The following is a 16,385-nucleotide window of genomic DNA, read 5'->3' on the forward strand; positions in this document are numbered from 1 at the left end:
TAATTAAAGGGAAGAGTTGCCCAGTTACTGAGGAGTAAAGCTGTGCAGATTAAGATCTTCATTGCTAGGTAACAGCAATACTGTTTGGAGTAGATTTATCTGGCCTTTTTCATATCAATGCAATTCAGGATTGGGTTTCCTCCCACTGAAAAAGGGCACATGACTGGGAAACCAGATTAAGATTTAACACTTCAAAGCACTTTAAATTGTTCAAGACTTCCCTGGGGGAAGCAATTTCACAACTCTTGGGATTCGACAAATGTAATGTAGCAGCTTCCATTTGCAATGATATACAGGGCATTACATCTGACCATATGTGGCTCAGATGACCTCCAATACAGCGGTGACTGTAGGAGCACTTACTACAAGGTGGGCATGATTAATTGGACCCTGTGCTTTGGAGAGGTCAGCAATTCTGACATACTCCCTGGCAAGGTGAATGAACTTACTATTCACCAAAAATGGCAATAGTCACATGACATAAGAATGCCTGGATTTCTCTGTGACTGTCAGCTTGGAATTAATTGACAGCACATCTTGTCATATCCACTTATGCAGTACTGAGCAAAAGTCCTAGGCACCCTAACTTTCTCTCTACACACACACACACACACACACACACATATATGTCAACGTGGAGCAAAGAGAGAGCGAGTTTGTAAATCTGGTGGGAGCAAAGGAAGTTAGGAATGGTGAGGGTGGCAGATAAGGAAGGCCGGGGCAGGCAGTGGTGTGGGTGCAGACAAACCCAGCCCAGAAACACTAGAGAAGGTGATTTGATTCCAAACAATTGGTTTATTTAACATTACAGAATGTCTCTCTGGTGCTTTCCACTCCTTTCCCTCTCCCTTTGCCTTTTCCCAACGATGATTCCCCTCTCCCTGCCCCTTTCCCACTCTCAGTCCACAATAGAGACCCATATCAAAATCAGGTTTATCATCACTCACATATGTCATAAAATTAACTTTAAAAACAAAATGGCGGAAGTACAGTGCAATACAAAACTATTACAGTACCCAGTACTGTGCGAAAGTCTTGGGTGTATGTCTATGATATATAGAAACATAGAAAACCTACAGCACAATACAGGCCGTTCAGCCCCCAAAGCTGTGCTGAACATGTCCTTACCTTAGAACTACCTAGGCTTACCCATGTCCCTCTATTTTTCTAAGCTCCATGTATCCATCCAGGAGTTTCTTAAAAGACCCTGTCGTTTCCACCTCCACCCACTGCCGCCAGCAGCCCATTCCATGCGCTCACCACTCTTTGCATAAAAAAATTTACCCCTGACATCTCCTCTGTACCTACTTCCAATCACCTTAAAACTATGCCCTATTGTGCTAACCATTTCAACTCTGGGAAAAAGCCTGTGACTATCCACACAATCAATGCCTCTCATTATCTTGTACACCTCTATCAGGTCACCTCTCATTCTCTGTCGCTCCCAGGAGAAAAGGCCAAGTTCACTTAACCTATTCTCATAAGGCATGCTCGCCAATCCAGGCAACATCCTTGTAAATCTCCTCTGCACCCTTTCTATGGCTTCCACATCCTTCCTGTAGTGAGGTGACCAGAATTGAGCACAGTACTCCAAGTGGGGTCCAACCAGGGTCCTATATAGCTGCAACATTACCTCTCGGCTCTTAAACTCAATCCAATGATTGATGAAGGCCAATGCACCGTATGCCTTCTTAACCACAGAGACAACCTGTGGAGCAGCTTTGAGTGTCCTATGGACTCAGACTCCAAGATCTCTCTGATCCTCCACACTGCCAAGCGTCTTGCCATTAATGCTGTATTCTGCCATCATATTTGACCTACCAAAATGAACCACCTCACACTTATCTGGGTTGAACTCCATCTGCATCACATGAATATTTATTTGCACAGTACTGTATCACTCTATTTAAAGCTGTTTCAGTGTGTGGAATCTCCCATAACCTTTTTTGTTGGGTTCTTTTATCACCTACATTTTTCCTCACTAAATCCATACGGTTTGAAACTTATTTGAGGCGAATACAGTATTTGATTCTTCCTCTGTCCCACTAGTCATTTCACCCTGTAAAAACTTAAACTGAGAGGTATTGATAACAACTCCCCTTGACTTGATCGAGGTGTACAAGGTATGAGGCATAGATTGAGTTTACAGCCAGAGACTTTTTCCCGGGGAAGAAATGGTGAATACTGTGTGTGTGTGTGTGTGTGTGTGTGGGGGGGGCATTATTTTAAGGTGAATGGAGGAATGAATTGCACAATATCATAGGCAAGTTTATGGAACGCTCTGCCAGGGGGTGGTGGTAAAGGGAGCTCCATTAGCAACATTTAAGAAACACTTAGATAGACACCTGGATAATAGATTAGATTGATCTTGGGGTACATTAAAAGGCCGGTCCTGTGCTGAAGTGTTTGTTCTACGTTCTATGCTTAACGTATGGATGGTACCATTCTCCTGTAATTTTGCTGGTTCTCAGCCCATCAGAGCCAAGGGAAACTTTATCCTGATTAGATTGGACAGGGTAATAATTGTTCCTAAGCTCCTTTTCCAGAATTGCACTGTATCTGTAACTGGAGACACAAGAGACTGCCGATGTTGGAATCTAGAGCAAAACGCAAAATGCTGGAGCCACTCAATGGGTCAGGGAGCATCTATGGAGAGAAATGGACAACCGATGTTTCAGTTTGAAACCTCTCATCTGTACTGTGGGGTTAATGTGAATATAAAAAGGTGGAGTCTGCAGGCAAATGTTGGTTTGGAGAAGATATATATAAATTCAGGACTTCAGTGATGATTCATCTACTCTGATATCAGTAAATGGAAGTTATTCTCCTTCAGCTCTAATACAAAATATTTCATGCTTGTTATGTTTTGTAACTCCAAAACATAAAAACCAATTAAAAGAGAAATTGTGGAGCCGGGAGATAACTCCTACACATTCATTTTTACTTTAAGTGAGGTATGATGACGTATGCCATTCATGTACTTTTACATATAACCTGTAATGAATTTTTTTCAATGAAGAATGCTTGAACAAATATTTACAATATTACTCAAATATTACAAAAATATTAAATATACATCACTCCTTGCTTAGCTATAAATTCCAACTCAATAAATATAGAATGCATCTCAATAATTTATACAGTTTACTATGTAATACAACTACACAGACTACCACAACATAGGGAGTTTTAACTTGCCTTATTCAGCCTAAAGATTTAATCACTGTGGAGGTTTTCTAACTCTTGTGGGATAATGTCTTTCCTAACAGGGTGGGGTCACTCTGCTTGGCGTGCGAGCCATGGTGGTGAAACACTCAGCTTCTCTATGGTAGTTGGAGGAGCTGACTCTGGGACCGCAGGAAGTTGCTCTAGCAGCTTTGGATACCTTTCTTCCGGGCATGTTGGCCTCCAGAACAGTGTGTGGCAAGCTTCACTGGACCATGTGGATCATAACAAGTGAGTACAGCAACCTTTTTTAACACTGACTTGAGATTTTGGAGATGTTCCTTGTCATTCTTACCATAACAATGACAGAGTTACTGAGTGCCTGGGCAGTCCTGCAGCACCTGATCCATAGCTTGCTGCCAGAGTGCGGGTGCAGATACCACTCCAAAAGTAAGCCTATTGTAGCAATAAAGCCCTTTGAGTGTGTTTGTGTTGAGACTCACATTGGACTCTTTTTCCCTCTCCATCTCTAGGTAGGCCTCAGCTAATTCCACTTTGCTGAACTGTTTTCTCCCAGAAAGGTTTGCAAAGATATCCTTTATCCTGGGCAAAGGGTACTGATCTACTTTCAATACTGAGTTAATGGTAATCTTAAAATCACCACAGACCCATTCTTCTTGGCTACTGGGACCACTGGTGTTGCCCATGGGCTTCATTCAACCTTGCAAGAATTCCTTCAACCTCTATGTCATCTAGCTCACTGGCTAGTTTATCACTGGTGGTAGAAGGAACTGGACAGGCTTTGCAAAATTTGGGTGTGACGTTGCGAAGGATTTTGGCCCAAAACATTGTAATCTTTTCCTAGATGCTGCCTGGCCTGCTGAGTTCCTCCAGCATCAGGCCTATGTCACTCATTAGGGTCATTATCCGATTTTTCATCAACAGCATGCAGATTAGTGCTAATTTTGAAACTGCAATTTGACTTTTTAAACTGTTTTTCTTCTGCCCGACATTGATCTGTGTAAGACACATAATATGCTGGAGGAACTCAGCAGTTCAATAGTTGTCCTGTTTGATCTGTGTATGTGAGCCCCTGCTACAATGGTAACACAATTTGTTCTGCCAGGCGGTTTCTGTTTAGTCGTTGCAATTTTGTTCAGACTCACTTTCTTTCCAGACTGCAACTCAATTGCATCTCTGTCTCATATTTCCATTGATACAGCGATTTCAACTGCTCTTTTAAATGTGAGTTGTGCTTCACATAAAGGTCATTTTTGAATGCTTTCTTGCAAGATTCCACTAACTAAACTATCTTTCAGTCATCATTTAGCCCATCAGTGAACTGATAATGCGCAACTTCCTCAATTCAGCCGTATATGCTGGAAAGGACTCCCCTTCTTTTGATTCCACTTATAAAATCTAAATTGTTTTGCAAGAACCGTGTTCTTGGTTCTGAATGTTCCTTCATTGCTTTCACAATAACAGCAAAGCTCTTTTCAACTGATTTGGTCGGAGCAGTTAAACTTAGGCAAACTATATGCCTTTAAACCCAATTTTGCACTCAGCAAAATTTGCACTTGCTTCTCATTGGCTATTTTATGTGCTTCAGAGTGCTGCTTAACTTACACAGTAAACAATATCCAATTGTCTCTTGTGCAATCAAATACACCTGTCTTTCTGATGCAACCAGCAATTTCTTCTTGGTTTTAAATTTATGACATATCACCTGGTACTTATTGTTAATGAACCCATACAGTTGTTGCAAGCAAAAACAAAATGCTGGGTTTTTAAAAAAAAAATACTTGAACATCTTGCTCCACTTCCAAAAGTAAGTGGTCTTTTCGGGTTCATTTTTAAAACTTTCTCATCTCTACTGTTGTGTTTTGCAACTCCAAAACATAACTAATTAAAAGAAAAAAACATGTAGCTAGGAGGTAACTCATCATGTACATTCATTTTTACTTTAAGTGAGGTACATACGGCATGATGACATATGCCATTCACATACTTTTACATATAACTCAATGAATTATTTAAATGAAGTGTGCTTAACCAAATGATTTATTTACAATATTATTGAGATATTAAATACACAACAATGGTGCCACCAGAGAATAGCAGAAGGCATCATGCATGTTTCCCTCTCTCACTGTACATCCTTGCCTTATGCACATTCAGTACATACAATTGCACACAGATATTTTTCTGAGATAGGAAAGCAGTTAAACTTCTGCAGGAGTAAAGCATTTACTGATTTCTTCTGTCTTCTTGACTTCTGTAACTACCCATGTGTTGGTGCTGCAATTGCTGTCCACTCCAGTAACTGTGAGCTTTGATAACAACATTGTATTTCTGATGCTAAATCTAGTCCATAACATGTGTTTCAAAGCCTGTCTATAATATTTATGAAGCATCTTAAGGATATTACCCTGGGTTTAAAAGTTTATGAAACATTCATGGTTTGTCTGATTTCATTTTATGCTGAATCCTTTATCTTGTTTCTTACATCTTCAGGGAATAAACACAACACATATACACTGAGTTTAAAAGGTGAAACAACTATACCCATTTTAACACGTTGTCAAATTATACAACTATTGCAACTACTGGGCTCTCACGAAATATTAATGACCCGAAACATTAAATTACTTTCTCTCCCTATAGATGCTCCCTGATCTGTTAAGTATTTTCACCATTTGTTGCTATAAAGACACAGGGTCAAGTACAGACAGAAGTGAGTGCAACTTGATCCACATAATGACAAAATTAATTCAAAATGAACTTGGCAAACCATAGCCGTGGTCCAAATCTTAGCTCCATAGTAGTTCATGTTAAAATAGGGAGAGATAGGCTTGAGACAACCTCAAAATTAGACTTATTTTATCTTTCACTCTCCTCACCTCATTTTAATTGAACTGGAATGGCTGCATTATACTGTCTGGACAGTAGTTCTACGCTTGTGCACTTGGTCTGCCACTGGAGCATTAAACCCACAGTACATGTGTGCTGCAGAGAGAGAATGGGTCCAAAGAGCATATAACCACTTCATTTTACACCAGCCATAGCTGGCGTAAGATGTGTGACCGTGCCCATTTGAGTATAGTTGTCCATAAGGCTAAAGACATAAGAGCAAATTAGGCCATCTGGCCCATCAAGTCTGCTCCCCCACTCAGTCGTAGCTGATCCTTATTTTTTTATCTCGTCCTCAACCCCAGATCCTGGCCTTCTCCCCTTCACCTTTGATGCCATCAAGAACCTATCAATCTCTGCCTTAAGTGCACCCAACGACCTGGCCTCCACAGCTGCATGTGGCCACAAATTCACCACCCTTTGGCTAAAGAAATTTCTCCGCATCTGTGTTTTGAATGGGTGCCCCTCTATCCTGAGGCTGTGCCCTCTTATCCTAGACACTCCTACCATGGGAAACAGCCTTTCCACATCCACTCTGTCTGGGCCTTTCAACATTCGAAAGGTTTCAATGAGATCCCCCACTCTTGCTTCTGAATTCCAGCAAGTACAGATCCAGAACCATCAAACGTTCCTCATATGATAACCTTTTCATTTCTGGATTCATCCTTGTGAACCTCCTGTGGACCCCCTCCAATGCCAGCACATCTTTTCTAAGATGAGGGGTCCAAAACTGTTCACAATATTCAAGGTGAGGCCTCACCACTGCCTTATAAAGCTTCAGCATCACGTCCTTGCTCTTGTATTCTAGACCTCTTGAAATGAATGCTAACACTGCACTTGCCTTCCTTACCACCAGCTCAACCTGCAAGTTAACTTGCAGGGTGTTCTGCCCAAGGACTCCCAAGTCCCTCTGCATCTCAGATTGCTGGGTTTTCTCTTCATTTAGAAAATAGTCCCCCCGTTTATTTCTGCTACCAAAGTGCACAACCATGTATTTTCCAACATTGTATTTCATTTGCCACTTTCTCTTAATCTGTATTGAGATTTGGAGAGCCTGTTCATCCCAAGTAAATACATATTTTATTTCTTCCTTGCATTTCTAAATTTCTAGGTTGATCTGGCTCAATAGAAGTTAGAGGGAAACACAGGATTAATAAGACCATAAGATTTAGGAGTAGGCTATTCGGCCCATCGAGTCTGCTCCGCCATTCAATCATGGGCTGATCCACTTCATCCAGTTATCCCCACTCCCCTGCTTTCACCCCATAGCCTTTGATGCCCTGGCTAATCAAGAACCTATCTATCTCTGCCCTAAATACTCCCAATGACTTGGCCTCCACAGCCGCTCGTGGCAACAAATTCCACAGATTTACCACCCTCTGACTCAAGTAATTTCTCCGCATCTCAGTTCTAAATGGACATCCTTCAATCCTGAAGTCATGCCCTCTTGTCCTAGACTCCCCTACCATGGGAAAAAAACTTTGCCATATCTAATCTGCTCAGACCTTTTAACATTTGGAATGTTTCTATGAGATTCCCCCCTCATTCTCCTGAACTCCAGGGAATACAGCCCAAGAGCTGCCAGACATTCCAACTACGGTAACCCTCTCATTCCTGGAATCATTCTCGTGAATCTTCTCTGAACCCTTTCCAATGTCAGTATATCCTTTCTAAAATAAGGAGCCCAAAACTGCACACAGTACTCCGTGTGGTCTCACGAGTGCCTTATGGAGCCTCAACATCACATCCCTGCTCTTTTATTCTATACCTCTAGAAATGAATGCCAACATTACATTTGCCTTCTTCACAACTGACTCAACCTGCAGGTTAACCTTTAGGGCATCTTGCACGAGGACTCCCAAGTCTCTTTGCATTTCTGCATTTTGAATTCTTTCCCCATCTAAATAAGTGTCTGTTTACTAATGGTTTGGATGAAAGGGCATTGACCTGAAACAGTAAACCTGTTTCTCTCTGCAGATACTGCCCAACCTGCTGGGTATTCCCACCACTTTCTGTTTTTATTTCAGATTTCCAGCAAGTTTTGTGCCTTTCAGAAATTAATGTTGTCCTATTTTATAGTGTTTACTGCCCAATTATAGAACTGGCCTCAATGTACCAAGTGTGGCCAATCAGTGTTTTGTAAAGTTGCAACACATCGCCCCCTTCCTATATACTGTATACACTGATCAATGAAGGTAAGCATGCACATAGCTTTTCATGACTTTTTTCAGTTGTGTCACCACTGTCAGAAAACTGTGGACCTGAACCCCCAAGTCATTCTATTTAACAGAACTCCGTAAGGTCCTTTCATTTATTGTATAGATCCTACATCTAACTGATGATACCAAATACATCATCTCATAGAATTTTATTGTAAAAGTATCTACTGACACTCTAGCCAATTTTCCATCTGATCTATATCCTGATCTAGCCTTAGAGAAGCTTCATGGCTTTCCACAACACCATAAATTACCAAACAACATGGGTCTTTGCAGCAGTCTCTGTGGTATGTATAACTGTAGACAATTCTCTACTGCAGGGGTCCCCAACCTTTTTGCACTGTGGACCAGTTTAATATTGACAATATTCTTGCGGACCAGCCGACCCGGTGGGGCAGGGGGTAGTGTTGCCAATGGCCAAGAGTAGTAGTCAAATATGTTGTGTTTACCCAGAGAAAGACTACAATGACCATGAAGCCTTGCGCGGGCACCATTGCGCATGTGTATACCTGCCGATTTTTTTTTTGGCAAATCGTTTTTGGCGATTCTGTGCGGGGGGGGGTGTCGGCGGTGTTAATCATGACTGGAATATCAGTGATAAGTGGCTAATACACTCAATTTTGTTTCTAAAAGGGTTTATCTAATGAATTTAATATTAAACACACCCCGCATATTTTCCTCGCATGAATATAGTGATAAGTCAATTATCAGGGGAGGACGGGGAGCTTGAAGTGTTGAACGAACTTCCAGTAGAAGTGGTAGAGGCAGGTTCGATATTATCATTTAAAGAAAAATTGGATAGGTATGTGGACAGGAAAGAAATGGAGGGTTGTGGGCTGAATGCAGGCCAATGGGACTAGGTGACAGTGGCGTTTGGCACGGACTAGAAGGGTAGAGATGGCCTGTTTCCATGCTGTAATTGTTATATGGTTATATAAGTAAGCCAATAGCATCATAACATTTTAAGTAACGTTTGGATATTAAACACACAGCGCATATTTTCCCCGTAAGAACATATAAAATTATTACAATCCACCAATATCGCTGAATCAGTGGGAGCCCTGGGCTTATTTTCCTGCAACAAGACGGTCCGATCGAGGGGTGATGAAGCCAAAGGAACAGCAGAGATTGATACAGTTTGGCACTAGTGATGTTACAGGTGTTGCCAGTAAGTATTGTTCTTAATGTAGGATTGCCTGAGGGATTCCAGCTCCAAATTTTTCCTCAGGGCTTACACCTGAAGCCTTGCAAATGAGTGGGTATAGTTGCAAAATGGCAGAGGTTTGAGATTATTTTCCCTCTCTTTTTGAGCTGCCAACCATGGCTGACAAGCCCTGTTTCAAAGCTTAAAGAAAGTTATCAAAGTAGATACTGTATATGTCACCATATACAGCCTAGAGATTCATTTTCTTGCAGGCATACTCAATAAATCCAATAACCATAATAGAATTAATAGAAGACCACACCCAACAGGCAGACAGCCAGCATACAAACGACAACAAACTTTGCAAATACAAAAAGAAAAAAAATAATCAACAAATATTGAGAGCATGAGATGAGTCCATGAAAGGGAGCCCATACCTTGTAGGAATAGTTCAGTGATGGAGCAAGAGAAGTTGAGTGAAGTCATTCCCTTTGGTTCAAGAACGTGATGGTTGAGGAGTAATAACTGTGTTTGAACCTGGTGGTGAGAATTTGAGGCTCCTGTACCTTCTTCCTAATGGCAGCAGCAAGAAGAGAGCATGACCTGGGTGGTGAGGGTCTCCGATGATGGGTGCTGCTTTCCTGTGACAACCCTCCATATTTTTATACTCGGTGATGGACTGGGTTATATTCACTATGTTTTGTAGGATTTTCTGTTCAAGGGCAACTGTGTTTCCAGATCAGGCTGTGATGCAGCCACTCAGTATATGCTCCATTTATAGAAATTTGTCAAAGTTTTATATGTCCTGCCAAATCTTTGCAAACTTCTAACAATGTAAGACCATAAGATACAGGAGCAGAAATAGGCTATTTGGCCCATCAAGTCTGCTCCACCATTCAATCATGGGCTGATCCAATTCTTCCAGTCATCCCCACTCCCCTGCCTTCTCCCCATACCCTTTGATGCCCTGGCTAATCAAGAACCTATCCATCTCTGCCTTAAATACACCCAATGGCTTGGCCTCCACAGCCCTGCTTTTTTTGTAGATGCAATTGTCTGCTGGGCCCAGGCCAAGTCCTCTGAAGTGATAATACCGAGGAATTTAAAGTTGCTAACCCTCTCCTCACTGTTTACCCCGATGAGCACTGGCTTATGGATCTCCAATTTCCTTCCTCTGAAGTCAATAAATCATCTCCTTGGTCTTGCTGACATTCAGTGAGAGGTTGTTGTTGTTGTGGCACCACACAGGGGTGGGTAGGTATGTGTGTCGGTGTGTTAAATATAAATAAATACCATCTTTGATTTGGCCAACAACAGTGGTGTCATTAGCAAACTTAATTATGGTATTGGAGCTGTGCTTAGCCACACTGTCTGCCCAAAGCAATTGGTTTTAAGCTGCTATTAACCTGCCTTTGCCTCATCTCCTGTCAGTAGAAATGGTTCTGCTGGGCTTAGTAACTAAACCACTCATGAAGGCCAGGAGCTGGACTTGGTTGTCAGAGGCTATTTGAGACTCACACCATTGGGAGCATTTAAAGTACAATGGGATCTTATCCCCAATAATCTCCTCCCCCAGCTATGATAACCTTAGGAACCAGAATTTCCTTCAGTTCTTTCTTTACCACTGACTCAAGGATCACAGGCCTGACAATGATCTTTCATCCTTTCTGTTCATGGAATACTTTAACCATATAACCATGCAGCAATCACTTTCTGCAGCAATTCGCAAGATTGTTTGTCCTCTTCCTCCTGGCCCTTTACATTTATTGTTGGTTTAGAATGTCATAGGGCCACAAAGAAGAGTGCTTTGGCCCATTGAATTCTGTGCTGATTATCAAGCAAATATCTACTCCAACTCTGCATCAGTCATATTTTATTTTCCTCACATTCTCCATCAGTTTTCCCCTCCCCGCCCTCAATTCTAACATTCACCTGCAATTAACAGCATCTAATTAACCTACTGACCAACATGTCTTTTGGACGAAGAAGTCTTGTAGTATTCGCTGTTGTCTTGGTAATCATAATATATCACTTCCTCAAGAAATGAGTCTGGTATGCACATTCCTTCCTTATAGCTCTTAGACAGACTGTGGCATTATCTTTTACCTATTTTGGAGCACTTTGTTTTTTTTAAATTGGAAAAATGTTCAGAGCAACACTAAAATTATTTACTCACTTCTTCAAATCTGTTAAAATTCATGTTAGCTCCTCATTGATAGGTTAAAGCTATTTCTCTTGCTAAGTCCTAGTGTAGCTCTGGCCTTGATTAACAAGAGGGATCAAAGTGTATGGAATAGATTTAATGACCATGAACAAAAGACCATATGAGATTGTATACACAAGGGCATGTGGTGTTGGCCTTAAGTAGTCGAAGGGATTGAGTTCAAGACCTGTGAGGTCAGGTTGCAGTTTTGTTATACCACATTTTGAATATTGTGTTCAGCTCTGGTCACTTCATTATAGGAAAGATTTAGAGAGGGCACAAAGGAGATTTGTCAGGATCAGAATGCATGTGAGGATAGGCTGAGTGAACTAGTGAACTAGGGTTTTTCTTTTTGAAGCAGAGGATAAAAGGTGACTTGGTAGAGGTGTACAAGATCGTGGACAGCCAGAGACCTTTTTCCAGGGCGGAAATGACTAACACAAAGGAACATAATCTTAAGGTGACTGCAGGAAAGTATAGGGAGATCGTTAGAGGTGGTTTTTTTTTGAAAAAAAAACACAGAATGGTGGAACGCACTCCCAGGGGTGGTGGTAGAGGCAAATACATTAGGTATTTCAGACACTCTTGGATAGGCATATGGATAATAAAAAAAGAGGGCTGTGTCAGAAGAAGGGTTCGATTGATCTAAAATGTAAAAAGTTGGAACAACATGGTGTTCTGGAGGGTCTGTATTGTGCTGTAATGTTCTATGGAGAAACAAGGAAGTTACTAACAGTTACTGATTTGCTTTTTTTCTGAGGCAAAACCATTACCTTAATTCCTTTCCTGTTACTTCAGAAAAAACATTAAGCTGCAGGCACTTAATGAAGTTACAGTATTAGGTTATACACCATCAATAACAGCACTCTCAGGTTTTCCATATGGACCGTATCCTGATAGAATGTTGTAGATATTTGATCACTACAAGGTAATATGAATTACTGACAGACTTTTAGCTTTGCTCTTATGCTAATACCTTCCCAATTAAATACAGCAGACCTGTGCATTTAAAAGTCATAGCCAATCCCTATGCAACTTTTCAGTTGTGTTCAGTTGAATGAACGTGCCATTAGCCAGTACTATTTCCCTATTCAGGTCCTCTCTGACATGGTGTGTGTGCACATGCATGCGTCTTTCTTCACCAACTCCCACAGCCCCTGGTGATCCTACGCTTTCAGTCTGAGGCTGATGTGAAAGCATCCTTCAGGTGGGTGAATGGACAGAAAGCATCTGGCCCAGATGGGGTACCTGGCAGAGTACTAAAGACCTCTGCTGATCAACTGGCTAGAGTATTCACTGATATCTTTAACCTCTCACTTTGTCAGTCTGAGATACGCACCTGCTTCAAGCTGGTTTCAATTATATTGGTGCCCAAGAAGGATGCAGTAACCTGCCTCGTGGCACTTAAATACACTGTGAAGAAGTGCTTTGAGAGATTGGTGATGAAACAAACTGGGTCCAGTCCAATTTGCCTACAGTCACATCAGGTCAATAGCAGATGCCATTTCATTGGCTCTTCACTCAACCTTGGAACATCGGGACAGTGAAGGTGCATACATCAGGATGTTTGTCATTGATGACGATGCATCATTCAGTACTATCCTCTCGAAACTTAAGCTTCAGGACCTAGGCCTCAATACCTCCTTGTGGAACTGGGTCCTTGATTTTGTCACTTGCAGGCCCCAGTCAATTCAGATTGGCAACATTTCCTCCACAGTCACCATCAGCACAAGTGCAACACACGGCTGTGTGCATTGCCCCCTGCTCTATTTACTTTATACTTATGGTGCTGAGGCTACATTTCCAATGCCATATTTAAGTTTGCTGTAGACACCACTGTCATTGGTCAAATCTAAGGTGGCCTTGAATCACCTTAGGAGAGGGAGATTGAGAATCTGGCTGAGTGGTGCCATAACAACTAGGTCTCACTCAATATCAGCAAGACCAAGGAGTTGATTATTAACTTCAGAAGGAGAAAATTTAAGGTCCATGAACCAGTCCTCATTGGCTGATAAGAGGTGAAGCAGATAATACCAAGGAATTTAAAGTTGTTTATCATTTCAGAGGATCTGTCCTGGGTCCAGCATGTAATTGCCATTACAAAGAAGAAATGAAAGTGCCTCTTTCTATTAAGTTTGCAAAGATTTGACATGTCATCTACAACTTTGACAAACTTCAGTAGATGTGTGGTGGAGAGTATACTGACTGGACTCCATCCCTGCCTGGTATGGAAACAGCAATGCCTTTGAAGGGAAAAACCTGCAGAAAGTATGATGGGTTGAGCCCTCCCCACCATTGGGCATACCTACACAGAGTGCTGTCACAGAAGAGCGGCATCCATCATCCCCCACCAGCATCCAGGCCATGCTCTCCTCTCGCTGCTGCCATCAGGAAGGTGCTACAGGAGCATCAGAACCCACACCGCCATGATCAACAACAGTTATTACCCTTCAACCAACAGGCTTTTGAAACAGAGGATAACTTCACTCACCCCATCACTGAACTGTTCCCACAACTTTGCTGGCATTGGAGGATTCAGACGAGGTTCACGAAGATGATTCAGGAATGAAAGGGTTATCATATAAGACCATAAGACAACGGAGCAGAAGTCGGTCATTCGGCCCATTGAGTCTGCTCCGCCATTTTATCATGAGCTGATCCATTCTCCCATTTAGTCCCACTCCCCTGCCTTCTCACCATAACCTTTGATGGCCCTAGCTACTCAGATACCTATCAATCTCTGCCTTAAATACACCCAATGACTTGACCTCCACTGCCACCTGTGGCAACAAATTCCACAGATTCACCACCTTCCAGCTAAAAAAATTTCTTCGTATTGAATGGGCATCCTTCAATCCTTAAGCCATGCCCTCTTGTACTAGACTCTTCCACCACGGGAAACAACTTTGCCACATCCAATCTGTCCATGCCTTTTAACATTCAAAATGTTTCTATGAAGTCCCCCTTCATTCTTCTAAACTCCAAGTAGTAGTCCATATGAGGAACATTTGATGGCTCTGGGTCTGTACTTGCTGGAATTCAGAAGGATGAAGGGGAATCTCATTGAAACCTTTCGAATGTTGAAAAGCCTAGACAGAGTAGATGTGGAAAGGATATTTCCCATGGTGGGAGAGTCTAGGACAAGAGGGCACAGACTCAGGATAAAGGGGCGTCCTTTCAAAACAGATGTGGAGAAATTTCTTTGGCCAAGGGGTGGTGAATTTGTGGAATTTGTTGCTGCATGCAGCTGTGGAGGCCAGGTCATTGGGTGTATTTCAGGCAGAGATTGATAGGCTCTTGAATGGACATGGCATCAAAGGTTACGGGAAGAAGGGCCGGGAACTGGGGTGGAGGAGGAGTTGAAAAGGATCAGCCATGATTGAATGGTGGAGCACACTCGATGGCCAACTCTGCTCCCGTCTTATGGTCTAACTCTTCATCGTATATTCTCAATATTATTTATTATAATGTTTTTTCTTTCTTTTTGTATTTGCAGTCCTTTTGTTTGCAAATTGGTTTGCCCACCCATTCTGTTGGGTGCGGTCTTTCATTGATTTTATTGTGTTTCTTATATTTACTGTGAAGGTCCACAAGGAAATGAATCTTAGGGTTGTATAAGCTGGCATATGTAATTTGATAAATAAATTTACTTTAAACTCATCATAATGATGGAGATAATCTATAAATACTGATGACTTTATTAAAAATATCAAATTATTTTACTTCCACTTAATTCCAGGCTATCTCACCTGCTAAAGAGTCACATCACACAGCTAGCTTTGAAACAGCACAACCACTATTACTGTAAGCAGCCAAGCAGTATGAGATGGCTCAGTGGCCGAACAGCGTACGTACTTGAAAAGAATTTTTAAGAATTTCTAAAAGGAAAATATTGTGGTGGGATTTCTGCTCGATTGTATTTGTTTCCTCAGTTTACGTCATCCAGAATGTTATAGAATCTTCACACAATTTATGTTCAGTGCAAATCAACTCTATGATCAGTTGAATAAAGTAAAAAAAAAATCAAATATAACATGGTGCTGGAGATAATGGGTCAGCAGGGAGAAATCAAGTTAATATTTCAGGTTGATGATCCTTCATCGAACCTGATCACCACTGCCGGGGTGTGGCCAAATGTAAGCTAGAAGAGCAACACCTTTTATTCCACATACAAACCAATGGCGTGGGCATTGAGTTTTCCAGTTTCAGGTAAACTGCTCGACCTGTCTTTTCTCCCCCTATCTACTTTCTATGCACACCCAGCCTTCGTCACCCTGTTTCTTTTCTCTTCTCCACCTGCTCCATCTGCCCATGACCCACACATTCCTCCCTCTAGCACCCACACCATTTACTGTTAACATCTGCTTTCCAACTTCCTCATTTGATTCCATGTTCCATCCCACTTTCCCGTCAGATTCCATTATTTGCAGCCCTTTGTTGCCTCCTCCACTTATTACCTCCCAGCCTCCGTTGCTGTTTCCACTCTTCACCTCCATCTGCCTGTCATTCCTCCTCGTCTGGAACCACCCACCCCTTCACCCCTTTATACTGGTTACCTCTTCTCTTTCAGTCCAGTCGGAGCACATCAACCTGAAAAGTCGACTGTCCATTTCCTTCCACAGTTGCCTGACCTCCAGCACTTGTTGCATCATATTCCAACATCTGCAGTTTCTTGTTTCACTCTGCATAGATGAAGTTGCTGATTATTTCCAGAATCTCCTATTTTTATTCCAGACTTTCTGCA

The 16,385-nt window shown here is 41.8% G+C and overlaps 1 long non-coding RNA gene across 3 annotated transcripts in view; it reads left to right on the plus strand.

Moving 5' to 3' along the window:
* The window catches only part of LOC134344474 (uncharacterized), a 190,622-nt gene that overhangs the window by 54,358 nt on the left and 119,879 nt on the right, over positions 1-16,385 (plus strand). For 2 of the 3 annotated variants that reach the window (XR_010017442.1, XR_010017443.1), the window contains exon 2: positions 3,270-3,456. This is a non-coding gene — a long non-coding RNA (uncharacterized LOC134344474). Of the gene's footprint in view, positions 1-3,269; positions 3,457-13,705; positions 13,763-16,385 lie in introns of those variants that run through there. The other variant, XR_010017444.1, reaches the window with a different exon arrangement.

This window comes from Mobula hypostoma, chromosome 3 (assembly GCF_963921235.1).
Source record: "Mobula hypostoma chromosome 3, sMobHyp1.1, whole genome shotgun sequence".
Lineage (NCBI taxonomy): Eukaryota > Metazoa > Chordata > Chondrichthyes > Myliobatiformes > Myliobatidae > Mobula > Mobula hypostoma.